This window comes from Cupressus sempervirens, chromosome 8, assembly GCF_028749045.1.
Source record: "Cupressus sempervirens isolate cs-2001-9-10 chromosome 8, ASM2874904v1, whole genome shotgun sequence".
In the NCBI taxonomy this organism is placed as follows: domain Eukaryota; kingdom Viridiplantae; phylum Streptophyta; class Pinopsida; order Cupressales; family Cupressaceae; genus Cupressus; species Cupressus sempervirens.
Genome location: NC_143125.1, coordinates 150,420,968 through 150,448,749, shown reverse-complemented (window position 1 = coordinate 150,448,749; position 27,782 = coordinate 150,420,968). Strand labels below are relative to the sequence as shown.

At 33.5% G+C, this 27,782-nt stretch overlaps 1 pseudogene; it reads left to right on the top strand.

The window, feature by feature from the left end:
* Positions 1–325: 325 nt before the first annotated feature.
* Positions 326–27,782, top strand: part of LOC149541996 (universal stress protein PHOS32-like) — a 106,615-nt pseudogene continuing 79,158 nt past the window's right edge.

Genomic DNA, 27,782 nt, shown 5'->3' with positions numbered 1-27,782 from the left:
GAGTGAATCTATTCTTTGTCAACAATGTTCATACTTGCAATTAAATGTACATCAAAAAGCCACGAATTCAAAATTTGGCAAGAAACTTTATGTGGTGTTAGAGCCTTGTTAAGGAGAGATCTCATAAAGTTTAAGAGATCAGATTTCACATTATGTTGTTGACGATGGAATTGACTTCATATCACCAAAGTCGCTAGTTATGTGACTAAATGTTGGCAGAACAATATGCAAGTTTCAAATCTCATCCCTCCTTAAATCATTGAAACATTCAATCAAGAGAAATCAATGATAATGTATGGAGTAGAATGTATAGGTAGATATATCGATGTATCTTGACCTTGAGCTGGTTGCTTCACTGGTTGCTATGTTGGTTGAAGTGGCATGTGAGGATGGAAGTATTAGCTTGCTTACATTCAAGGATGCAAAGGAATTTGTTGAGACCATTGTAATGGTTGATTCTTTGCACTTTGAGGTTGTGATTGTATTGTCACTAACACTTGATCTTACTACCCCAAATGCATCTGTGACTGCTGTCATGCTTGTGGTTTTGGGATCCTTCATTTAATGAAAGGACCGTACTAGGACTTAGAAGAAATATAATATTCAGGAAAGAAAAGCTAATCTATTATATATGTATGTCACAGTTGTATTATTGGTCTTAGAAGTCTACTATGTGAGCAAAGCATGCTTTTGTGATAGAAAGAGCAACTAGAGGGCCTGGTTCAATTGACTTTTGAGGAACTTCGTAATGTTGGCAATGAAAAATAAAGGTTTGACACACGGTCCTCAGATCCCACAGTTATCGTGGTTGGATTAAGTATCGATAAATAATGTAGAAGATAAGTATTGTATGTGCGTGGGTCAAGAGGAAGCCATGTGAAATAGTTTGAACACCCCATAACCATTGTGTTGATTGGTTAACACACATATTATATGTCAAAATTTGCTTCTTATGCAAACTGATGTTTAACCGCGTCATGAAAGGGCCAAGATTTATCATTTTTTGTTGATCCATAATTAAAGAGTAGCTCATCAATATTGGAGGACACTGAAGCAATTACCATGAAAGTCAACAAGCTCTAGTGTGCATTGATGTCACAGAAGATAAGGACAATAATACCTCATGAAGCTATGTTGGTTGGCTTGCTGTCTGAAATAAATAGGATCTTTATGAGTCATAACTCTTGCTGGAAGGAGGTGTTTTCATTGTGGAGTTACACCATGTTCAAATCTATGACAACCTACATAAACTAAGTGGGTTGCCCCGTATGGGTAGGAACTCAAGATCTATGGGCCCTATGTACACCACTTGTCGGGAGCACTATTATATCTATGTCGAAAAGGGTGATTGGGAGAGAACCTCACTAAGAATCTTGGTTGTGGAAGTATGATTGTCAATCTTGATTATGTAAGATGCTTTATGCATGTTGATTGAAATCCTCGTGTACTATGCGACAATGATTTAGTTTCGTTGGAACAAAATAAGAAAGGTCGTAAAATCAAGATGTCTCTTGTTGATTCCAAAGTGAGATGTAGTTTGAGAAGAAATAATCTAAATGTTGACATCGAGTCAAAGCACTAAATATTCATGAAGGATGAAAATTGATTCATGTGTTATATTTCCTATATGGGCTCACCTTATGAAAGGAAACATTTGAAACACAAGGACAACAACATATGGAATTTAGATTTAGAGGGAGTCTGGCATTTTCTAAGAGGTCAAAATATCGATGAACTCGAGCTTCAGAGGGAGTTGATGGGTTTAGTCAACTTATGACGATCTCAATCATAGTGATTTAGAGGGAGTTTTACTATTGAAGGTGAAACACTTATGAGATAAACTTGATTGCTTGTTATACTTATGAAATTATTTGAATGCCTTATGGGCCCTGTGTAAATGATGAGGAAGTGATGACTTCCAAATGATTATCACTTGTATCTATTGATGTTATTGGAGGATGACAATCTCACAACAACTTAATCTTCTATCATGATAGACATCGTGTGATGGCTGGAACAAATCAGGATAGATGATTTCTAGAATGGTGGATTTAGTTCCTTAAATAGTCCACGACCTTCTAGATTGTGATAGACATCGTATAATAGCTGAAACTAATCACATTAGATTATGAATGTTACTATGGTAAGTACACATTACTTTTGAACAATTTTGAGTTATGGTGAATATCACGAGACTTGATATTCTTGATCAAACCATATCTCTAATATCATAATGAGATGACATCTAAAATTGGGTATCACGTGTTAGGTGATTCCTTGTATCACATGTTAGGTGATTCCTCATATCACATGTTCTGATATGTAAAACTAGGTATCACATGTTGGGTGATTCCTCATATCACTTGTTAGGTGAAACGTAAAACTAGGTATCACATGTTGGGTGAGTCCTCATATCACGGTGTTAGGTGATATGTAAAGCTAAGTATCACATGTTAGACAATTCCTCATATCACGTGTTAGGTGATATGTAAAATTAGGTATCACATGTTGGGTGATTCCTCATATCACATGTTAGGTGATATGTAAAACTAGGTATCACATGTTGGGTGATTCCTCATATCACGGTGTTAGGTGATATGTAAAACTAAGTATGACATGTTAAGTGATTCCTCATATCACGTGTTAGGTGATATGTAAAACTAAGTATCACATGTTAGGTGATTCCTCATATCACGGTGTTAGGTGATAAGAAAAACTAGGTATTGTATGTTAGATGATACTTCATATCATGTGTTATGTGATCACAAGATATGTAATATGGGTATACCATAAGACTTGATATGTGTGTACACACCATAACTGGAAAGAATATCACGAGACTTGATTTTCTTAAATATATCTAGATGATATCATTTTTACATAAGGATAACTTATATATATGCACTTTGTCTTCCCTAGCTAAGAGGTAGTGTTATCGGGCCACAGATCATAATGTTTGGTAATACATTGTTAGACTTGTGTTAAGTCTATAACAAATTGGGAATGATTAGTTAACACCGAACAAGTGTGAGGATGAATGTTCATGTCTGCAATCTAAGACATGACCATTCACCCCGACACCCTTCCACTTGATATGTATACTTGATCTGCTCGAATAATCAAGGCATCGAAATCAATTAATGCAAGCACATCAAAGGATCAAAGAACATTCTGAGTTATATAATATTATAGTATCTCTGTTCTAACTTCTAATATTATAGTATTATAATATTATAATATTATAGGAACACATCTATCCTTTGTCAATAGTGTTCATACCTGCATTAAAATGTGCATCAACAAGCTATGAATTTAAAATATGGTAAGAAACTTTACACTATTTTTTATAAAATTTATGCAAAATGCTGGTTACAATGTCAAATATGTAGAAATGTTTGATTACTTTATTGTTAAATATAATAATAGACACTTGAGGTTGCAAACATGTGTATTTGGACACACTCACATAGTATATTCATATTGTATTTGTGATTTATTGGTAGTGCATAATTTTCATGGTTACATAGATAATTGAACATGATGTCTAATTATGTTATAATAAATATTTGTTCATAATGCACTTGTTTTGAAATCTAAGAAATTAGCAAATCTAAAATTCACACCTTTTTTATTTCTCTTATTTATATAAAATATCTTAATTTTTGATTGTATATATTTTCTAATGTAATTATATTTATATTATTTATATATTTAACTATTTTATTATCAATATAATATTATAATATATTAAAAAAAAATTCTATATATTTATTATAACACAAATTTCACCTTCATAAATCAAAATTTATAAATTATAATGCACACATTTATATCTTTATTTAAAATTCACATTCTTAAAAAATAAATCTAAAAGTTAAATAATAATAATAATCATTAGAATAGCTAAAGAACTAATTAAACTTAAATTATAATGCACACATTTATATCCTTATTTAAAATTCACATTCTTAAAAAATAAATCTAAAAGTTAAATAATAATAATAATCATTAGAATAGCTAAAGAACTAATTAAACTTTACTTTTATTTTATAAAAATCTGAACTTTCATTGACTTAATTTAGAACAAAGTTAAAATTAAAGTATAATTTAAAAGGAAGCTCATGTAACCTTATTTTTAAAGGATAATTTAAAAGGAAGCTCATGTAAGTTTATTTGAGATGAAGTTTTTTTAAAGAAAAGTCAAATAATTTTTTTACTTTCTTGTAAAAGAAATATGGTCTAGGATGGGCTTGCCACTAGGGGAGAATATTTAGTAGTTGAACAACCTAACTTTGCACTTCTCAAAATGTTACATGCAAATTTAAAATCTCTTACGTTTTTTAACAACTTACTTGGGTAAGTCCCCTTCTTATAAATAAGGTTTTAGGACCACATCATCATATATGATGCCATGTCTATACTCATTCAACTAATATGACAATACACAATTGGTTGCTATTTAGAACAAGAGACACATATTTGAAGTCACAAGTATCATTGGTACAATGATAAACAATTATTTATTGAATATTATATCAACAAATATAAGTATTAAATTGACAATTACTCTCACAACCATTAGAACACATTTAGGTACTAGGTTCTCTCCCATAAAGAAGCCTAAAATATAAGATAATAGATTGGGGGTAGGTACAAAATATTTTTGGGAAGAGGAGTTTATGGAGGTGCCAAGTACTCACCAATTAGACTATTTTGAATGAAAACTCAAGCACCATTTAAAGTGGGAGGTGTATTATGATTTAATTATTAGCCTATTTTATAAATGATCTATCATTATGAAAATATCGTTATAAATCAAAATCTTGATTTGATTTTTATATAATTGTAAGCTGAAATTTCAAAATAATACATATTTAAAAAGTATGCTTATTTTTGTATGTTTCTGGAATTAATTGTGTAGTTTTTTTGCATCAACGTTTTAGATCACACTTCCTGATCTATCATTAGGATGAATGATAGAAAACAATGATGGATCAGAAAGTGTGATCCAAAATATTGATGCAAAAAAATAGTTACACAATCAAATCCAAAAACATTCAGAATTAAACTTTAGATTGTATAAATTACCTTTCTTTCATATCTACTTATATAAAATAACGTTAAAATAATACTAGATTGAAAATGAATATTAAAAAAGAGAGAGACAATAACATGATTAGATTTTAGAAAATACTTAACCACAAATTATATGTGAGAAAATGTAGAAAGGAAAAAAAAAGTTTTGCTTGTTAATTATTAGAAGGGTATGTTTAGTGATTAGTGAATTTGATTAAACATAATAGTTCTTTGACATATAAATTATTATATCTATAAATATAGAAGAAATCTTGAAAGAAAGATATGAAGCAATTTTTTAGATATTTGTGTTTGTTATCATGTATTCATATTAGAAATAATAATAGCTTGCAAATTTTATATTATTTCTTTATACAATTATTATTGAATATTTAAGTGTTTTTAATTGAATTCTCAAACTATATATCAAATTTAGAAAAATAGGACTATGTTGTAGATAGATGAAAAATATGATATTTTTATTAAATTAGATTTTGGAAAGGAAACTTGTGACCTAAATCTAGGAGGATATGAAAATTATATTAAAATATTTGACTATGTCACAAACCCTCAATAATATATACTCACTCACAAACTTTTTATTTATAAATATAATTATCATTGATGTATATTTTTTATCGATTAAATGTTTTTAATTGAATGACAACATAATCTTAATTATTGGTTATTTGGTTAATTAAATACAATTACAAATAACAAAACCCATATATTAGTATTTGTTTATCCAACATAACCGCAATATTAATTAATAAACGAATGAAATATAAAATAGGTAAGGAGATGTGTCTTTTTCACATCATCATCTCACACTATGAAGGACTGCAACCCATGGTAGGAAAGAGCAACAGATTTGAGATTTCATTTTATGAATGGACATATACACCACCACCAACAAACAAGTAATACATTATTAACAATAACAATACAAAAAGGAGTACTGGCAAGGAATGTGGCACCACAAAAGAACAGTGCAACAATTTGCCAAACCCAATTGGAGTACGAAATGCAGAGGCATCGATTTACATCTCGCACATACATATACCATCAGCAAGCATTAAAGGGTTCGCATCAGGAACAATACCCTTAACCAAATAGGAAAGAGGAAAATACACAGGGTCGTTACTTTTTCATTCTTCCAGCCATAGCAATCACCAACAATGCACAAATTAGCACTCGAGTTAGAGTGGGCACGAGGAAGACATTGCGCTAAGGCACAAGCCATCACAAACTTGGTTCCCTCACGTGGACTTTCGAACAACAACACATCGTACCCAATCTGTATATTACGCAAAGGAGAAGTATTAATAGATGAAGAAGGGATAGAACAATCCTTGAATCGAATTGAAGACATAGCAAGAGCATATGCTGAACTAGAACCACACATTAGAGAAGTAGTATCATTTAGGGAATTTTGTGAGGATAAAAGAAGGGAGATTCTTAGGACACACATTAATAAAGATCTTAAACATAAAGAAAATATGGTAGATGTTCCAAAATTTTATGGTTAGAAAAAAATCACAGCATATGATTGGCTACAAATACTAAAGACTTGCCTAACATTCAAACCAATGATAGAAGATAATGTGCTCCAATGTGTCATCCTCGATTTAGTAGGCATCACATCTGAATGGTGGTACTATGGGAAAAATATACGGGGCCATGAGAATATTGCCTTATATGAAGAATTCACCCAAAAATTTATGAAAAGATTTGACTAAAAACATCCCCAAGAAGATTTCAAAAGACTAACACATATTAGACAATATGGGATAGTTGAGAGTTACACTAATGAATTTGACAGAATATTGGTACGAGTTACGGGAATGGATGAAGATAGACTCACTTCCATATTCTTGGATGGGCTAAAAGAACCCCTTAAAGGGTCAGTAAATGCCCTCAAACCAAAAAACCTTGAAGATGCTTTTGAAGTAGCACTAAATCTAGAATCATCATCAAATATTAGAACAAGTAATCACAACAAGACATTCCCTAGGGACAGTTTCCATAAGAGAGAAGAAACCCCAACAGAAAGGAAAAGACAGATATTAAGAAGGAGAAGACAATGCTATTTATGCCAAGAACCTTGGGATAGGGGTCACATTTGCAAAAATGGAAATACCAAGAGGAGGAAGACATGTTTGAAATGAAAAGAAGAATGGGTCATCGAACATAAATGTGAAAAAAGAGGAAGAGAAAACAATATTGAAATCACCTTTGACAGAGAAGATGATTACTCAAGCAAAAAACCAAGACCAAAAGAGGATGAAGAAGAAGAGATAGGGATAGTATCCACTATCACCAAATCTACTAAGCATCAAGTATTAAGAATCAAGAGTACTCTTGAAGGGAACAAGGTGGTGGCCTTAATTGATAGTGGATCATCCTACAACTTTATTGACGAGATATTGATTGCAAAAATAGGATTGAAGACTCAAGACTGCAAAGGATTTACAATCGTTCAAGCCACATGATCTCTAGTAAGATGCACAAAGATGATTCGCCAACATGGATTTATGTTTAGCAACCATCACATTAAAGAAGAATTACATGTACTCCCACTAAATAATGATATAATCTTAGGATCACCTTGGATTTTTTCATTGGGATGCTTTAAGTTTGATCTCTCTAAATTAAAAATCCATTTTATGCATGAAGGTCAAGAGATAAAATAAGAAGGAATTCCAAATGGATCCCCACAACTAGTCTCATGTAAAACACTTGAGAGGATATTTAGGCATGGGAGAGGTGAGTGGGTTGCCCAATGTCTAGTCCTGGATAAAACTAGGGAAAAGAAACCCACTATCCGTATTGATATACAACCTATCCTAAAAAAGCACCAAAGGGTATTTGACAATATTCCACCAGGCTTACCCCAAAAAAGAGGTTTTGAACATATCATAGAATTGAAAAAAAGGGGCGAAACCGGTAATCACTACCTCATATAGAAACCCCAAAAAATACAAGGTTGAAATTGAAAAGACAATAAATGAACTTCTATAAATGGGCCACATACAACCCAGTTCTATCCCTTTTGCATCATCAGTAGTACTCATCAAAAAGAAAGATGGGACCATGTGAATGTGTATAGATTATCGGGCCTTAAACAAGAAAACTATTAAGAATTATTACCCCATTCCAAGAGTAGATGAACTCATTGATGAGCTTCATGGTGCCAAATACTTTTCAAAAATAGCTTTGAAATTGAGATACCACGAAATAAGAATGAGAGAAGAAGATGTACCCAAAATAACATTCAGGTGTCACTATGGACATTTCAAGTTTTTGGTCTTGCCATTCAGACTCACTAATGCTCCAACTACTTTCCAATCATGTATGAACCACACATTTTGGAAATATTTAAGGAAGTTCTTACTCATATTTTTTGGCAAAATCCTTATTTATAACCGAACATGGGAAGAACAACTTTGACATATCGAAGAAGTGCTAAATATCTTGGAATTCAAATCCTTATATGCTAAAGCATCAAAATGTGAATATGGACTAGAATAAATCCTCTATCTAGGTCATAAAATCAGTAAGGAAGAAGTGAGCTGGCGCAGGAGCACCTTCCAAGGGCTCCCACCAACACACTTTTGTTGTGTTGAACTTCTCATAAGAAGCATGTAAGTAAAATAAGAGCTTAATAGCTCATTTGGTGTGTCCAGGTCCTAGAAGTTCAAGTTTAGTTGGTTACTCCTTGTAAGTGGCACAATACCTCCATGAATGCATAATGAATTCATTGACTTGTTAGGAGTCTAGGGATAGGTGTTTGGTTGGATTTTGAGAACATTTGTGCTTTAGGAGGACCTACAACAGTCACTTGTAATGTATGAGCAAAAGTTGCTCAAGTAGGAAAAAGTTACAAAAAAAAAAGTTGCTAGCAACTTTTCAAAAATTGCTCAGCAACTTTTATCTTTTTGCTTCCTAAGTTTCTAAGAGGCTAAGAAGGCCTAATCAAACATAAGAACTATGAATAAGACTATAAAAAGTCCTAGGGAACCCTAATGCAAGGGTTGGAAAATGCCATTGTATGACCATTGTACGGAACAACATATTGTGCCTTGAATGACAGTGATAGTTACTGGTTTTGTTTAGTTTTTGAAGAGAATAGAGAGGTGTTTTTGGTCTTTGTTGGATGGAATAGGGTGTACAGTGTTAATACTTCCTTATGCAAGCATTAAATTAGGTCTTTCAAGTTTTGGCATTTGTTTTGTTAAATTCTTTTCATTTGTACATTATTTTGCTAGTTTTGGTGTATCATGTAAGGAAGGGGTTGTATCTTTAATTTCCACTGTGGGAAAACCATGGAACCTTGGAATCCTTAAGTGTAGACCCTATTTTGTTTGTACAAAAATGCAGGGCCCTTGGATGTATGTGCAAGCAATTTATTTTCCTTTCCCTAGGTGCATACAACAACACGTGGCCAAGGAGCGTTTCTTGTCAAACCATTTTGAGGGAGTCAATAGGGGTATTAGGTGGTAAAGTTTTCTGGAGGAGAAGATTAGACGAGCTTTAGAAGGGGTTGAAAAAGTTGGGACAATAGGGAATCCATAAAACCCTCAAAAACACTCATAAATTGGTACTAGCATTGTACGACCTATTGAAGGCTTGAGACCTCAAAAATCTTGGAGTATGGGTCATTGCTAACATTTTTTCTTATTACTAGTTGTGATGAAACCTTAAAGGAAAGTTGGTAAAAGCCCTATAAATATGCAAGGAGGCCTAATTGGGGCTCCTCTAGTAGCCCTGTTTGAGAAGAAAGTCTTCAATCAGGTATCAACCCAACTTTACCTTCATTTTGATCATGTGGAATAGGTTGTAAAACCTCTTTAAAAATCATATCAATCCTTGTTCGTACTTGTAATGATGTAGAACCCTAAAGGACCCTTATGAGCCTTTAGGGAGTTGGTTGCTAGAGAGCAAACTTGGAATGCTGAGAAGTTGGAATTCTTGACTTGGTGGGTAGGTTTAGGTAGGTCAGGGGATCCTTGAGTAAGTAAGGAATCCAAGAGACCATAAGAGGTGTCAGAAGAACACTTAGGTCCTAGTTGAGGATTAGGAGCATAGAATAGCTAGTCTATCCTAAGCCTCCCCAATAGATTGGTATCAGAGATTGTTAAGGTGTGGGATAAAGCAAGTGCAAAACAAGGTGAATGCTATCACCTAGTGAATCTAGTGATTCCAACACAATGGTAACCAATTCTAAATTGGCTAAGAAGGTCAAAGAACAAGAAAGAAAGGTAGAAGAGCAAGAAGAAGACAACAAGTCTTTGAGAGAAAGATTGACACAACTTGAATAGTTGTTGAGAGAGGTCCAAGACACAACAAATAAATTCAAGGACAAGATAGAGCAGAAAGAAGAGAAGGAAGCTAAATAGAAATACATTGAGTTGGAAGAAGAAACTCCAACACCATACCTTGTTTTACCAGAAGAGCCTTTCCTGAAGGCAATCACGACAATAAACAAAAAAGCCTTGGAAGGCATTCCTCTATTCAGTGGCAAGATGGATCTTGATCTCATCATGGAATGGATTGAAGGAATGGAGAACCATTTTGAATGTGATGGTGTCTTTGATTCTTAGAAAGTCAAAGTGGCAAAGTCAAGGTTAAGGGGTACTGCTCTAACCAGGGTATACTTTGAGAAACCCCTCCTTTAGAAAAGGTGTAAAACACCTGACAAAAAAAATTATTTTTTGTGGCAAAAAAAATGGTTTACAAAGAAAAAATAATAATCTCCATTGGCGAATCATTCATAGTCTCTTAAACAATGTGTAAAATTTGGGTGAATTGTGTTATTTTAAAACCACAAAAAATTTATACATTGGTGAACAAAAAATAATAATCATAGTAAAATTTTAATTTTTTGGGCAAATCATTTCATTGTATTCAAGGTTAAAAAAAACATATGCAAAGTCGATGGCATCGGAGATTTGCAAAGGGTTTCATTAGCTTAAAGTTGGTAGTTGCAAAACTGTGAGAAAGGCTTTATTAGGTCTATCACAATGTCACTATCAAAGGGAAAGTTAATAGTTTGTGTGTTACAAAACCACGAGGAGGGAAGAGATCACATCATTGTTGGTTGAAAAGATAAAGGAGGAGTTAACATTGTGACTTTGCAAAAAGGATATTTCGTGGCATCGATAGTTAAATGATGGTGATTCAGTGAACTTTTATGTTGTGAAGTCACGAAAAGGGAGATCGCATCATTGAAGTTTTTTTCCAGGAAGTTATTTTGTTGGTTGCAAGACCGTGAAATGTTAATTCAAGTGATTTTTGCATGTACACAACGGTTAAAGGGAAAAGACTTCCGCTAGTCACGAGACCGCGATGGCAAGGATTTTCATGTTCTGAGGTTTTGATAGAAAGATATGTCATTCTATGAAGTCGCAAAAAGTTAAGATGAAGTCGTCTTCGCCACTTCGCATCGGTTAGAAGGAAATGGGTTTTGACAACTATGAGACCGCGATGTGAAAAGTTTAAGTTTTGAATTTGTGATAGAAGGGGAATCTCATTGGAAGAGGATATAAGGCTTATCGTTGGGTCACAAGGGTAAAGTGAATATTTGATTTGACGGTTGCGATAGCTTGAGAAAAGAAAAAGAAGGGTTTTGCAGTTTCACAAAAAGAATTCAAGGTTAAGTTAAATTGCTTGCGACAGAGTGCAGAAAGAAGGATTTCACAACTCATAAGATTTTATTTTTAAAGCTTGAAAGTACAAACGAAAGAGTTTTCAAATCTATTATCTGATTCTCGACAGTTGATGAGTTGACATTCTAAGGTAAATGAAATAAAGGAAGTACTTACTACTGATCGATAATAGATATCCATGCACATGCAAGCTTTTAAAGCCATTAATGTTGTGGCCTATCACCAAGTTGCAGAAAACTAGAATTCTTAGACATCTAGAGCTAACAGAGCAAAAAGAATTTGCAGTAAGATTAGAATGGTAGAAGTAGAATCATCAGTAAAGAAGGGCACTGCAAAGGGTAGCAAGGTTTCATTTTCTACCAAATTTGTAGAAGAATTGTTGAATATTCTCCCTAAATCTTCCAATGCTCAAAGTGCTAATGTCCATGCATTTAGAGATGCTTATAGCTTCTGTAGAGATGCTCAAGTACCGAACACCAATGGAACTGAATTGTTCTAATAATTTTACAAGAATAGGGTGCAGAAGGTTCCCATCTCAAATCCATGGACAAAGAACCTAGGGAAGTTGATAATGCCAGAGGTATACATGGATGTTGACCTTATCAAGGCACTGGTAAATGCATATAATCCAACCACTCAGTCCTTTCATAGAAAGGATATGAGCATTCTCTGTATGTTAATTAAGGATGCTTTTGTTGAAGCATTTGATTTGTGGGGTGCCATGTCAGTTCCTATTAACTTGGAAAAATTGGAAGCAACATTTCAGAAACAAAGAGGTTTTTATACAAAACATGCAATTTTGTGACATATCTTGAGGGAAAACAAGATGAAAGGAGAATTCTTGAAAAAGGTTACTGATTTTATACCCTTGTCATATTTTTGTGCATACTTTCAAAAAATAGTTTTCGGGTTGAACAAACTATTGGGACTAGATGGATCCATGGATGCCTCCCCATCATTGTATGTGATAGATCTAGACATTCAAGACCCACATACTAATGTGGGGTATGATTTTGGAACATTCATTGCTGATAGTATTCATCAGCAGATGGTGACAACTCAACAAGGTGAGCTTGACAATTTTAAATTTCTACATTACTTGGGGCTTATGCATCTCATCCTCTTCTACAATGTGGGACATGTGGATTCTAGTTTCATTGAAGCTTTGGAAAATTTCAAAGAGGCACTACCTGTTCAAAGATGGACAAGATTATGGCAGAGGTTCTACTCTTTTTTTGATTCCCTCTCTTTTTATAATGATTTTGTTGCAACTATTCATAGAATGTTAGGTTCAAAATTGGAAGGATTACCTAGGTTAATTAGGAAGATTGTTAGACCAACTATGTGTTTTGATGATGAGGGACCAATTTATCATGATTGGGGTAGTGCCTTTTTGTTAGGAAACTGTACAGTGATTAGAATTTTTGGTTGTTCCCAACCCCCTCATTTCTTGCCAAGATATGTACCGGAGAGGGTGGGTGTAGTGGAAATTTTCTAGCAGTTATTATCCATAAATAGAGAATATCTAGGGCCAACCATAAAAAAGGGCTCTTTTCTGTGTAGAAATTCCAAAGTAAGGGATTTTAAAATTGGTAAAGACGCCATTGAGGAAGTTGATGCCTTCCTAAGAGAGTTAAATTTCCCCACTGCCCCCACTAGGGTTTATGACCCATATAACGTTGTTAGAAGTGCTCTTAAACAAATGAGGGGTTATAATGTCATCATTGGAAGGAAAATTTGGGAAGAGGATATCATTAGGGATCAATTGGATGAAGATATCTATGTTGATAGGATGTAGAAGTGGAGAGAAATCCTCTCAATAGAGGAAGAAATGAAGAAAGTAGATCCTAATTTCCAAGTCTTCTATTCAGATTTACCCTATTTTTTACAAATTGATAAATGTATTTAGGAGTTTGATAAAATTATGGCTCAAATTCCTCAAAATGCTATACATAGGGTAAACCCTTCTTCAGTAGAGGTAGATGTTGTATTGGAAATCAGTGACGAAGAAGATCAGCCTGACCCTTTAGACTGGGATAAAAGGGGCAAGAAGAAACAAAAATTGATTGAGGTTCCAAAAAAAGCTAGAAAGAAAGCCTTACAAGTGCTTCCAAAAGGAATTGGGTATTTTGATGATGCTAGACAAAATTTCTTAATTGATCAAGCTACTCAAGAGGAGAGGAGACCCAATAGTTTAGAACTACAATCCATGATGCTGGATGACAAAATTATACAGGCTCAGAAATTCATGAAGGATGATGATTTTATCAAGAGCAAAGAATTCAAAAGTTTTCTATATAAACTCAAACAAAATGAACTTTCTTTGCATGTAAAACCTAGAGACACAGATGAAAAAGTGTCTGAAATGGTGCAGAAGCCCCAAGCCTATGAACCTAGTAGTGAAAGCCTCACTATAGAGGAGGCTAGGGAATTGGTACAAAGGAGTGGTATGATAGTTTTCCCAGGATGGAATATTAGTTCATCATTCCTGCTTGATCAAATGAGGAGACAAGAAAAATCAATCTCTTATGAGGAGATTAATCCATTTGGTGAGTTGCAGGGGGCAAGATTTAATATAGATAGTAAGACAATGGCTATTTGGAGTATAGACCTAGAATCAGAGAAGCCTACCCTGATGGAAATTAAAGAGACACCGACAGGTGATGCAATTTTTTGGAATGCACATTCAACTTCTTCAGATCTGTAGTGCCTGCCCCTAAGTCGTATTTTTAGTTATCTTGCCAAACTCTTTTAGGCCAGTTTTATACTTGATGTTTAGTAGCATTACTTTCAGATTATCAAATATTGTTTTACATTCAGTTTATTATATGATGAGATTACTTGGTACTCTATATTTCATGCATGTATGATGATTATTTAGTGTTTTCAGTTATCAATGATGATTAGTTAGATGGTTTATTATCACATGTGCTTTCTTATGGATACTTACCCCATACTGCATGTGTATGGTGTGCGTGTTTTTTTTCTTTATGTATGGTGTTTCTGATGTGGTTAAGGAAGGGAGTCGTAGTCACCTGCTAGTCGGGATCTACACGATGCACCACTTCCTGCCATTGTCTGTTTAGCTTAGAATATTGTGTCTGTACATGCATGGATTTTATGCAGGTTGCAGGTACCGGGTATCGACTTCCCTGAATTGCCAGGATGAGCGTACCCTATCGCATTATCTCAATGGTAAGAGAGGGGAGATAAACTCTTAAGTCCAATTCCTAAACCCTTTAGCCAATTGTCCTAATTGATAATTAGGACAAGTATCTGAGTTAAGTACCCTCCAGATGCATCAAATGATGATATTTCGTGATTATAACCCTTTGCTTTATTTAGTATGTGTCTTTTTATGATGGGTTTTCGTATGTTGCTTTATGAGTCCTTGGTGTATTTTCTATTAATTAAGTCTAATTAAAAAGGTTAATTAATGATTTAATTAATAAAAAATTATTATGATATTTTAATATTTAATTATATTTAATTAATTAAGAGATTAATTAAATAAAAAGAATTAAATTTGGAGATAAAAGTTTAAAGATAAACTTAGAACATGATAATATTTATTTAATTTAATAATAATATATTTAGAGTTCATTTTTAAATAAATGCTAAATATTATTGTTATTTAAGTTAATTAAATATTCTATCAATTAAGTTTCTAAAATAAATTAAAAGTGGAAAAGATATTAAATTATTAAAGGTTTCTAGATCGCATGATCTAAGCATGAGTTTAAATATGAGAAATTAATTAAAAAGATAAAATAAGAGGAAATAATAATGTTATTTTAATTTCATAAAGTACGCAATGGATTAAAAGTAATAAAGATTAAAAATAGAAGTCCAGTGGAATATTAAATAAAGTTATTTAATAATTCATTTAAGGTGCATTAAAAGAGAAAGCAAAGAATTAATAAAAGATAATTTTGAGTTAACTCAGTTGAGCAAAGAGTCCTCTCGGGTGAACGCACAATTAGTGCCCCGATTTGAGGAGAAAACTCCTTATCACAACTTTGGGGGTTCATTTTTGGGACACACAAATTTGGGAAAGAATTTTGGGAGACAGGAATTTTGGGAGACGAATTTTGGAAGTGAATTTTTAGAAGGAGAATTCTAGGAAAGATTTTCAGAGGAAAGTTATTGAAGGGGAGCGAATTCTCTCACGGTTTTTTTCCAGAGATTTCGTATTAGCATTAGGATCAGGTAGGGTCTTGTAATTTTTACCACTAAATGATTTATGAAATTTAATATGTTATGTCTACTTCGTGCTTGTAAGAAAATTGATTTCTCAAATTTTGTTACATGAATCTTGTTGCCCTTCATTCTCCATCTTTTGGCTACTCGATTTCATCTGTAAACCTAGATTGAAAAACTATTTAGGAAAAATCCCGTCTTGTAGATTAAAGAAAGTAGGATTAAAATTGGGAGGGTTCGAATTTAAAGATGAAATTCTAAATTAAAATAAAAAATAAAAAAAATAAAAATAAAAAATTGGATGGTTGGTAGTATTTTGTCTATTAGAGTTTAGAGGAAAATAATTTCAAAAATATATATTAAAAATATATATATTATTAAATTGTTTGATAATTTTGTTTACATATTTATAATAAAATAAATAAAATTTATTTTAAAAGAAAATTATTTTAAATTACTATAATAATAAAGTTTCTTTTTTATTATTAAAGTAAATTATATTTCACAAGAAATTGAGTAACAAATCATAACATATAACAAGTTTTATTAAAATTAATTAAAAATAAATAATAAATAAAAATATACTTACCCTTACCTACCTGTCGACAGTCTGCATGAACTCCTGCAGTGAATCACAATGTACGTCGCTGCTATGAGGGGGCTTTAAATGGGTCGCACGACCTATAGTACATGTCGGCGACTGTTAATAAAAACAACGCCAGTTTTAATAAAATCCGTGGGGGGTGTGAGATTTTTAAAAAAAAAAATTGATATGAATTTTAAATAAAGTTTGTTAAAACATGTTTATTAATGTTTTATTATTAATTTTATATAATTATTAGATATAGTATTAATTCATTTAAAAATATTTTAATTTGGTTAATTAAATTTATTCAGTAATTATTATTATTATTAATTAATAATTTTATTATTAATTAGTTAATGAATTAGTAAACATTAGTTATATATATATATATATATATTTTAAAAAAAAAAAAGATATTTAATTTAAATATTAACTATTAGATTAATTAATTTAATTTATTAAAGAATTTTGTAAATAACTTTGTCTATTACTTAATTAATAAATTAGTAAATAATTATTAATTATTAATTGAATTAATAATAAATATCAATTAATAATGTTAGTCGCATTTATTGTTTATAATTCAATTAATGGAGTTGGGAGTATTGTAATTGTAAATACGGGAATGGGTTAATGGTAAGGGTTAATTGCGAAAACTTAATACTTGAGACATACATGAAATTAGAACTTAAAACCTTACATTAACTCAACAATATATTATCATTCATGTCCAACTGTGTGATAATTCTATTCTATGTGACTTTTTCTGTTGTCTATGTTTTGGGGGTTGTTTTAGCATTGACCAGTTTTAGGTTGTTACCAGAGGCTCGGGGTTTGTGAATGTGATGATATGATGATTTGGTCTCGATCTTTCTTAACCCGACCATGGTAATGTAATGGAGTGCTCTATGATATGGATGTTTTTACTGGTTGTTATTGCTTTTCAGTTTCCTTGTGTGAGACTGAGGTGTATGTATTTGAGTTACCTGACTTAACCATTTTGGAGTCTTCGATCAGTTTTGTGTTCTATTATTGGGATTCTTTCTGGTTGCTCGTTGGAGAACCATGGGATATTGTGATTTATCATTGATGCCTTCAGATGCTGATAGAGATTTGTTGTGATCATTATGATTATTATTTGAGGCTATTCAGTTGCTCATGGAGAACTGATGTGATGATTGTGGATTATATTTATGCTTCTTTCAGTCGATTGTATAGGACTGAGGTGATTTTATTATGATTCTTTGATTTGTGATTTCATGAGCCTAGGGTAGGTTATCTATGTGTAGTGTCGGGAAGCGGCTTGCAATGGGGATCGGGGCCCTAAGAGGCTGCCTGGAGTAACCCATTGTAAGTTGTTTTAACAAGTGAAAACATCTCACCTAAATACTGACTTAAATGAACCTAATAAGATAACTATATGTTCTCTCCCATACCTTGAGTGCTAGTACAGGCTAGGATGGGGTAGAGAGAACGCTTGGTTACGACCTTGCATTCCGTAGTATGCCTCGTCAGTACGAGAGGATACTAGTGGCCGCAGGGATCACTAGGGACCCAGGATTCCTAAGGGATTGCTTGAGTAACTTCTACGTGACTTTTGCGATGACACTTTCCCGCTTGCATAGCAGGTTTCCTATGTGTCTTTGTGGTGCCTCTGGGTCTAGATGTCTATCTATGTTGGAACCTTTGAGTTAGTATACTTTTAGGATTTCCCAGACTTAGAGAGTACTTGTGTTTTGTGTTTTGATACCTTGTTTGGGACTTGAGACTATCTCCTCAGCGCGGTGGGAGTGGACCATTTAGGTTCCACGCGGTCGGGTGGTAGTGCTTTTACTCTTACCATTGAGATCCATCGGAGACACTGTGGCTGGAGTATTACTATTGGCTTATACCTTCATTCTGTTCATGGATTATTATGATGAATGGTTAGATTTTATGGTGGATGTTTTATCTTTTTACGATGGATGGATGTATCATGTATGGTATATAATTTCATTTATTTTACTGTACTTTGTATCATGGAATTGAGGATGATGTATCTTTATCTTTATATATGTATATTCTTTTAAGCCTTTCATACCCTGTGACATGTACAGTGGATGATTGAGCATTCCGAATTAATTTGCCAAGAGGCATTCAGAACAAATGTATATTATGGACATTGGAACTTCTAATTATTCTTTCATATGTATGTGGTAGTTGTTAGACTTAGAATTAATTAAATGTGACTCCACGTCTTGGGATCCTTAAGGAATGTAACTTGTGATGTATGTTTGTTGATGATTACATGTTATTGCTTCTGCTACTATGTGTTTGATGTGTATGTTATACATTCTTACTTAAAAAAAAAAAAAATGTTTAGCAAACTTAATAAAACTTTAGGTTAATTCTTTTGGATCTCTTGGCAGGGTGTTACAAGATCAAATTTACAACCTCCAAAATACTGCTGCTATGCTAGGCAAGAACAAGATTGATATTCTTCAAGAACAATTGGTGCAGACATATGAAAAGTACCTTGATGCCAGGAAGAAGTATGGAAAGGAAATGAAAAGAGCATATGTTTTGCAGCACACTTTGGAGAAATCAAAAAAGGAGAATGAAGATTTGAAAAGAGAAGAAAGGTCACTAAGGGAGGTACAAGACTAGAATATTCAAATTGACCAGATAGTAGAAGAACCACATCTAGTAACACATGGATGTGGATGAGTTTGAGATTAGCAAGGATGTAGAGATCAGGACAATGAAACAATTTTTGATTCATAGAATCATGGCTTTAAAGAGAGCCTCTGTAAATATACATAGTATGTACAATACTCTGCAGAGTAATGAATACCAATGCTCAGAGGCTTTATCACTATTATCTCCATTGTTTTCCCAGTGAGGGCCATACATTTAATTCTTTGATAGGTTAGTTCCTTTACTCACATAGAAAAAGGAACTACCTAAGGAGATCATTGTTCCTATAAGGAAAATGATACATCAAGTTAAAGAATTGAATTCATTTTTCAATGGTAAGATCAAAGCAATAAGGGGAAAATTGAAAAGCATAGCATTGGGTACCCCAAATTTCATTCCAACAATTTTGAACAATGAAGGGTATGTCAAATCTTGGCAAGAGTGGTTTGAATCTTTTGATCTAATATTAGACCATCCAAGATTTCTAGCATTTTCAAAAGGTTTAGGTGAATCAAGTGCTCAAGTTGTATATGAAATGATTGATATGACATACAAAATTGAAGCAGATATGAACAAAATTACTGGAGAGGGTAAAGCCATCATAGATGCAAAATGGACTAAAAACATCAGTGCATTAGAGGTAGTTAGACATATAGTGTGGCTTGTTGTGGATACATATATTTCCATTTGGGAGGTTATAGAAAATATCAAAGCAATCCCTTCAGTAGAAGATGATTAGCAAAAAGATGGTGGCCTTGGGAATCAATTGGAGGACAAGTGTTGTAGAAGAATATCAAAGAGAAGCTGTTCATCATAACAGATTGCCTTACCTTTACAGAACATTCGCTATGGGTAATGTTGTAGTTAGAATTGGAAGACAGGCTTAATGATCACTTGCCACTTGTCACATTTTGTAATCGTTTCCCCTTTTTCTATTAAAAGATGTTACAAAAGGTTTCAACAAATTGTAATGATTATTTTAATTTTTGTTATCTTTTTTCTTTTATAATGAATCATGATGTAACCTTTCTAAGCATGAAGCTTGTTGCAGCTCAAGTGATATAAATATGAGTTCCCAAGGCTTAGAAATGGTCCAATCTATTGTTATTTTTCAAATTAAGTATAATTTGCTTTAAAAGCACATATTGTTCCAACTCTGTGTACTTCCATTATGTTTTGTAGTGAGTAGTTCTCTGTGATGTTAATAACTTAATGTTAATGAAAATTGTCATAGTCTAAGCTGATATTATGGCCTTTGCACATGCCTCTATTATCTCTTTTTTTATTAGCAAACAACTAAATTAAGAGAAAGGTACAAAAATAAAATTGTGTCAACAATATGAATAGAGTAACAAAAATCTCAAACTCAAATCAAGAGAAAGATACAAAAATAACATTATGTCAACAATAGAGTAAAAAAAATCTTGAACTCAATTTTTATAAATTGTAATTGCAATATGACTAAATATGGAAGAATTGAAGTAGAGTATACATATAAATTCCTTAGAACTGAATGCTACATTGCTAAATCATGATTCACTTCATTGACTCAATCTCAAATGTGATGCTTCTATATCCCATATGGACTCCAGATCTTGAAACTGACTAGTACTAATAGGTTCCTTTTCATTCTAAATTGGGTATTCAAAATCCGTAAAATCTTCATCTTCATTTTGACTTTAAGACCTAAATTCATCATTTATGTTGGAGTCAGCAGTAGAAGTAGAACCACCATCTTTTAAAGTGTTGCAAAGGCCTCATCTTTCAAACGTGGAATTCCAAATGGCCAATGACCTATCATAAGGAAAATCTCTAATATTGTATTGAGTTACAAACAAACTCAAGCAAGTTTCCAAATTTTTGTCTAGTTTGTTTCTGACATTTGATTTCAAAAACCCCAATGCACTAAAAAATATCTCATCTTCCATTGACCCTAATATCATTGTTTGACATAAATCAGAAAGTTTGAAATATTCTGATATTGAAGTATGTAATACTTCACTCTGATTTATCCTTTTGTAGAGCCTTGTTATTGCACCAAGATCAAATGGATTCTCAAAGTTTTCCATCTGCTGTTTCATACACAATGCAAAAAGTTTACATTGTTTTTAAAGACTATTTGAATCTAAGATTCCTTGTATTAGTTGTCCATTACAATATGTATGCTTTGAAAACTATGTTATCAATTCATCAAGTTTATTATGAAACAACTTTGCATCACTTGGGTTATGTTTGAAGTGTTTCCAAAATTGAGGAAACACACAACTCATGGCTTCAACAATTCCTTCTCAAGGGAATCTTTCATGAATGTCACTTGAAATTTGAGAGGAAATAGACTTCACATTTTCACTAACAGATTTAACAATTTTGTCAAAATCATCCTTTCTAACTGGTAGTACTCTACCTCTCTTGGTTGTTTTAGATTGGTACATTGGTATTTCAAATCCTTTCACAAACACACATAGCTCATTTTTTTCATTAAATCGTAAAAAAATCTCAACATGATTTCAAATATGTAATTATCTCCCACCTTGAAAAAATTGGGCTATGACTTGAGAGATCTAAATACAAAGAATCTAGAGCCATGCATATCATTTTACGTAAATCACAATACTCATGAATATACATAGTTTTGTCTTGGGCTTTCTTAACAAGTTTGTTCATTAAATCTAGCATGGAGAGAAGACTGGCTAAAGTTAATAGGTTCTTTATATCACTTAACTTATTTAACAAATTAGGAGCTTTGTCCATTGTAAGGCATTTTTCATATAGAACTCTAATCAAGGATTGATATTCTACTAGAACTTGTTCTGCTGCTCCATGCAAAGATATCCATCTAGTCTCAACATCCTTGAGAATCTTATTTCCTGGTATTACTCCCTCAGAAAAAATCTTAAATTTTACAAAGCATTTAGGACTTCTGCAAAAGTACGAGCAAAGCTCATGGATTAGATCTTCAACTTTTGACACTATAGGAAAAGTACTTACAATATTATATGCTAAATTCATTTAGTGGGCCATGCAGTGTATGCCAAGCATGTAAGGTGCAATACTAGTTTGTAATCTTGAACAAAGACTAGTCCTTTGCCCTTGCATTACTACATCTCCATCAGCTCCAACACACACTAACTTCTTTGCAATTGTCAAGTCATCCATACCATCAATTTCATTCAAAGCTTTCTTAACTTCTAAATATAAATTTTATGTAGTTGAATTGGCTCTCATTTTATGAACACAAAGTAGATTAGCTTGACAGACATGATCTTTTATAATATATACATGCATACAGACCCAAGCGGTGTTATCTACTGTAGTGACTTCATCTAAGGATAATGAAATGATCTTGGATTCTTTTACTCTCTCCTGTACATTTTTCTTTTCCACCTCAGCAAGACAGCTTGCCATTTCCCATCAGTGTATATTGACCAATGTGACATAGGATAGTGAGGAACTCTAAAAAAAGATAATAAATTACTATATTCTAAAAAGTCTCTCATAGGATGCCCTCTAGATAGAATATGAAAAATTACACTCATCTGAATGATCTTTGCCAAGTTTGCATCTTTGGCTACATGTTGAAGCCCATCCTTGATTGGATTTCCACTATTGCCACTACCAATTACCGCTATTTTCTTGAAATGCTCTTCATATTCTATGACATACTTAACATGAAGGCATTCTTCCTTTGATTTCCATCTTACTACCACTACTTCCTTTGCATCTATGATTTTTTTTCATAAACCTTACAAATATGTTTTTCTATAGTGTCGAGCTTTAGTTGCAACTTTTTCCCTCTTTTAGTTTTCCAGGTACAAATTGTATACTTGCATTCTGTTGGTGGTTCATCATTGTTTGTGATTGGTTCAATAAACCAATACTTTGCTACCCAATCAACCTGGAAAGTCCTTTTCATTTCCCACTCCCACCCCATTTTTACATTCCTTTTTCTTTTCTTCCTACCAACATCAATATTATCTTCTGTTACAACATCTTCTATTGTTCGAACATTGTTATCCTTGTTTGATGCATTTTGATTTAATTTAATAACAACCTGGTCTTCTAGTGGTGGTGAGGTATTGTGATTTCCTTCTGCACTTGTACTTGCACAAGTTGGTGGACTAGAAACATTATCAATTCCAAAGAAAGCCTTTATGGTAGTATCTCTAAGTTTTTAGCATTTTGATGTAAGATTAATCCCTTCACTGCCCTTGGGGGTCTTACCCTTGTCACTTCCCTGAGACTAAGCAATATTAGTTATAGAATCACCCTCCCCTAACATCTCAATCCACTGACAATCCGTTTACTTCCCTGAGAATAAGCAGTATTACTTTTAGACTAGAATTTAAACTTAAAGAAAAAAAGTTAAATTTCAAATCTGATTTTTGACAGTTGGTGAATTGACATTCCACGAAAAAGGAAATAAAGGTGGTCAATATCCATGCATGCAAGCTTTAAAAACCATTAACATCTCCAATAACTAGGTAAGCTCAAGGAGAGTATTTTATAGTTAATACCACTACTTGTGGAAGCTATCTCTGGAGTCTGAGTTGTGCTCGCGATGTGTCCTATATTGCAAAAAATTTGATGGAGTGCCAATGATGTTTAGTGAATGTCTCATTTCTTGGGTGAATTTGAATTTATACATATTACAAATCAATTACCAATTTACCACACCAAACAAGCTAACTCCACAGCAAAATGAAAGTGTGTTGGCAAAATGAGCTGACTCCTACACTTTCCATAATGTGAAATGAGTCAACTCCTCGACAGTAAAATGAAAGTGGGATGGAAAATTCCCCCATACTGCATGAAATGGAAACTTGAAACCCAATGAACATTTCTCGATAAGCATTACCTGGTCAGCTACGTGAAAGGTGAATACCACCAAGAAAGAACTCAAATGTAACATTTGCCTTGGCAATTACAATGCTAGGCAACCAGGTAAACCCAACAAAGCTTGGCAACTAGGGAAACCATGGAAGGGTTCACAAATCGCCAAAGATAACACTAGAAAAATGTCAAATTTGCCACTATATTATACCCTAGCTCTAACTTGGTGGAAATTTGTTCAAACAAAGAAGGAAAAAGAAGGAAAAGGTGCCATTGTCACTTGGAAAGGAATGGTGGCTAAAATCAAACAAGCCTACATTCCTGAAGATTATGAAATACAACTACATAGGAGGAGACAAAATATGAGGCAAAAAGATATGGATGTGCATTCTTATACTAAAGAATTCCAAAAGCTATGCTTAAGGTCTAAAGTGATAGAAGATGAAAGTATTAGGTTGGAAAGATATTTGAATGGACTCAAGTGGTCTTTTCAAGAAGACATGAGCCTTATCACTCCTAAAAAAATTCATTAGTGTTATCAAATGGCCTTAAAAGTGGAAGAGAAAGGAAAAAGGAACCAAGACCATACTTCAAAGAATAAAGGAAGAGGTAGAGACTCTAGAGGAGCTCAAAGAGGTGGTTCTAGTAGAGGCGGTGAATCAAGAAACCAAGGGGAGAGTAGACTCTTGGAACAAAGTTCTAAAATTAGCACAAGAGGGTCTTTTGGTAGAAGAAGAGGTTCTCAAGGAAACAAAGCAAGAGCAGTAGGAAGAAGTAGCTCCTACTTTACCACCATGCAGTGCTATCAATGTGGACAGCTTGGACACCCTACCTATAGGTGTCCTGATAAGCCATCTGCCTCAAATACTAAGAAGAGGGAAGCTTATACCCAAGAAGATAATAGAAGCTCATGCACTAATAAAGTCATCAAGTTAGAATTAGAAATGGGTGAGAACTTAATGATTAGGAAGGTATTTATAAGGAAGCCTAATCAAAGTGAACCCAAACAAAGGAGGGCTCTTTTTAGATTCAGGTGAAAGCCAAGGAAAAGTTTACAAGGTTATAGTGGATTTAGGGTCAACGGATAACATCATATCAGAGGAAGTAGTAAAGAAGCTAAAAGTTACAAAGGTTCCCCATGCAAACCCCTACAAAATGAATTGGTTGAATAAAAAACAAAGTGTACTAGTTAATGAGCAGACATGGGTGGAGTTTTCAATTGGAGCCTATAAAGAAAAAGTTCTTTGTGATGTCTTACCCATGTATGCATGCCATATTCTATTGGGAAGACCATGACAATTTGATAGGAAGGCAATCTATGATGGAGAAGAGAATGCCATTTCTTTCAAGAAGGATGGGAGGACTTTCAAAATTCAATCCTTAATAGAGAATGAAGGGGAAATTTTTAAGACACCTAGAGTGTTACTTAGTAGTGGTAAAGATTTCTTGCAAGCATTATAGGATGAGGAGACCATAGCATGATAGCACGATAGGATGTGCTATCATGGTGAAACCAAAGGAGGAAGACAAGTTGTAGGCCATACCTCATGAAGTGCAATAGATTCTTCATGATTTCAAGGACTTTATATTAGATGGTACACCAATAGTACTACCACCTAAAAGAGCAATTAGCCATCAGATTGACTTTGTACCGGATGCATCTTTGCCTAACAAAGAAACCTATAAGCTTACCCCATATTAGAATAAGGAAGTGACAAGATAAGTGTAAGAATTATTAGATCAAGGGCTGATTAAGAAAAGTATTAGTCCATGTGTAGTCCCAGTGGTCTTAACATCCAAGAAAGGAGAAAAATGGAGACTTTGCATAGATTCAAGGGCTATTAATAGGATCACCATCAGGTATAGATTCCAAATTCCAAGAATATAAGACTTGATGAATTGTTTAGGAGGTGTTATGTACTTTACCAAGTTGGATTTAAAGAGTGGTTATCACCAAATCAAAATCAACGAGGGTGATGAGTGGAAGACCACTTTTAAGACCATAGATGGATTGTATGAATGGCTTGTAATGCCACTTGGGCTTACTAATGCCCCAAACACCTTCATGAGATTGATGAATGAGGTCTTGAAGGACTTCACAGGAATATTTGTAGTGGCATATTTGGATGATATACTCATCTATAGAAAAAAAGAAGAAGAGCACCTTGAACATTTGAGGTTAGTCATGAAGAGACTCTAGGAAGAGAGACTAGCCATTAATCTAGAAAAGTGTGTGTTCATGCATCAAGAACTATTTTATTTGGGCTTTGTAGTGTCCAAGGATAATTTGAAAATGGACCCAAGTAAGGTGGAAGCAATATTGGATTGGCCTACCCCTAAAATAGGGACTCAAGTTAGAAGTTTTCATGGCTTGGCAGAATTTTATAGAAAGTTTGTGAGGAACTTCATTGGGATTTGTGCATTAATACTAGACACCATAAAAGGAGGACTGAAAACAAAGTTTAAATGGATTGAGGTAGTGGAGAAGGCATTTCAAAAAATGAAACAAGAGGTAGCTACAAAACCTATCTTACTCTTACCTACTTTTGACAATTTGTTCACCATTGAATGTGATGCAAGTAGTGAAGTAGTAGGGGGTGTATTAAGTCAAGAAGGAAGCCTGTGGAATTCTTCAATGAGAAACTCAATGAGGCAAAAATAAGTATTCAGATTATGACTTGGAGTTGTATGCATTTGTAAAATCTCTCAAGAAGTGGAGGCATTACCTTCTACTCAAAGAATTTGTTGTCTTTACTAATAATCAGGCTTTAAGCTACAAAGACACTCAAGAGAAGCTTAGTAATAGGTATTTGAAGTGGATAGAGTATCTCCAATATTTTACCTTCACAATTAAGCACAAGAAGGGGCAACTCAACAATGTAGCAGATGCCTTGAGTAGAAGGCTTTTGAATATCCAAGAAGTACAACTACAAAGCATTGGAATAACAGGTTTCAAAGACTTATATGAGGAAGATGAAGACTTCTTAAAAGACAACAAGGTATGCCTAGAGTTTGAGAACCATTTTCATGGTGAGTTTGCAGATTATACCCTTCAAAATGGATTTTTGTTTAAAGGTAATCAACTATGTGTACCTAAGGGATCTTTGAGGTAAAATCTAATTTAAGAGAACCATAATGGTAGCTTGAGTGGATATTTTGGCATAAAAAAAACATTGGAGTTAGTATAGAGATACTACTTTTGGCCTAAGCTAGCAAGAGATGTACGAAGATATGTTGAGCAATGTGGAATATGCCAAAGAGCTAAAGGAGGTTCAAGCAATGCAAGACTCTATCAACCTTTTCCAATTCCAAATAGGCCTTGGGAATGTGTAAGCATGGACTTTGTGGTTAGACTCCCTATAACCAAATCAAGTATGGATAGCATTTATGTTGTGGTAGACATGTTCTCTAAAATGAGTCATTTCATTCCATGTAAAACTACTCATGATGCAAGTTATATAACACATCTCTTCTTCAAGGAGATAGTTAGGATTCATAGACTCTCTTTGAGTATTGTGTCTGATAGGGATAGCAAGTTCATGGGTCATTTTTGGAAAAAAATATGGAAAAGTTTGGGAACTAATCTCTCTTTCAGTTCAACATACCACCTTCAAATTGATGGTCAAACTGAGGTCATCAACAAGGTGCTTGGTAACTTGCTAAGGTGCTTGACAAAGGAGTATGGGTAGACTTGGGATCTTGTTATACCTTAGGCTAAATATGCTTACAATGATAGTGTCAACAAG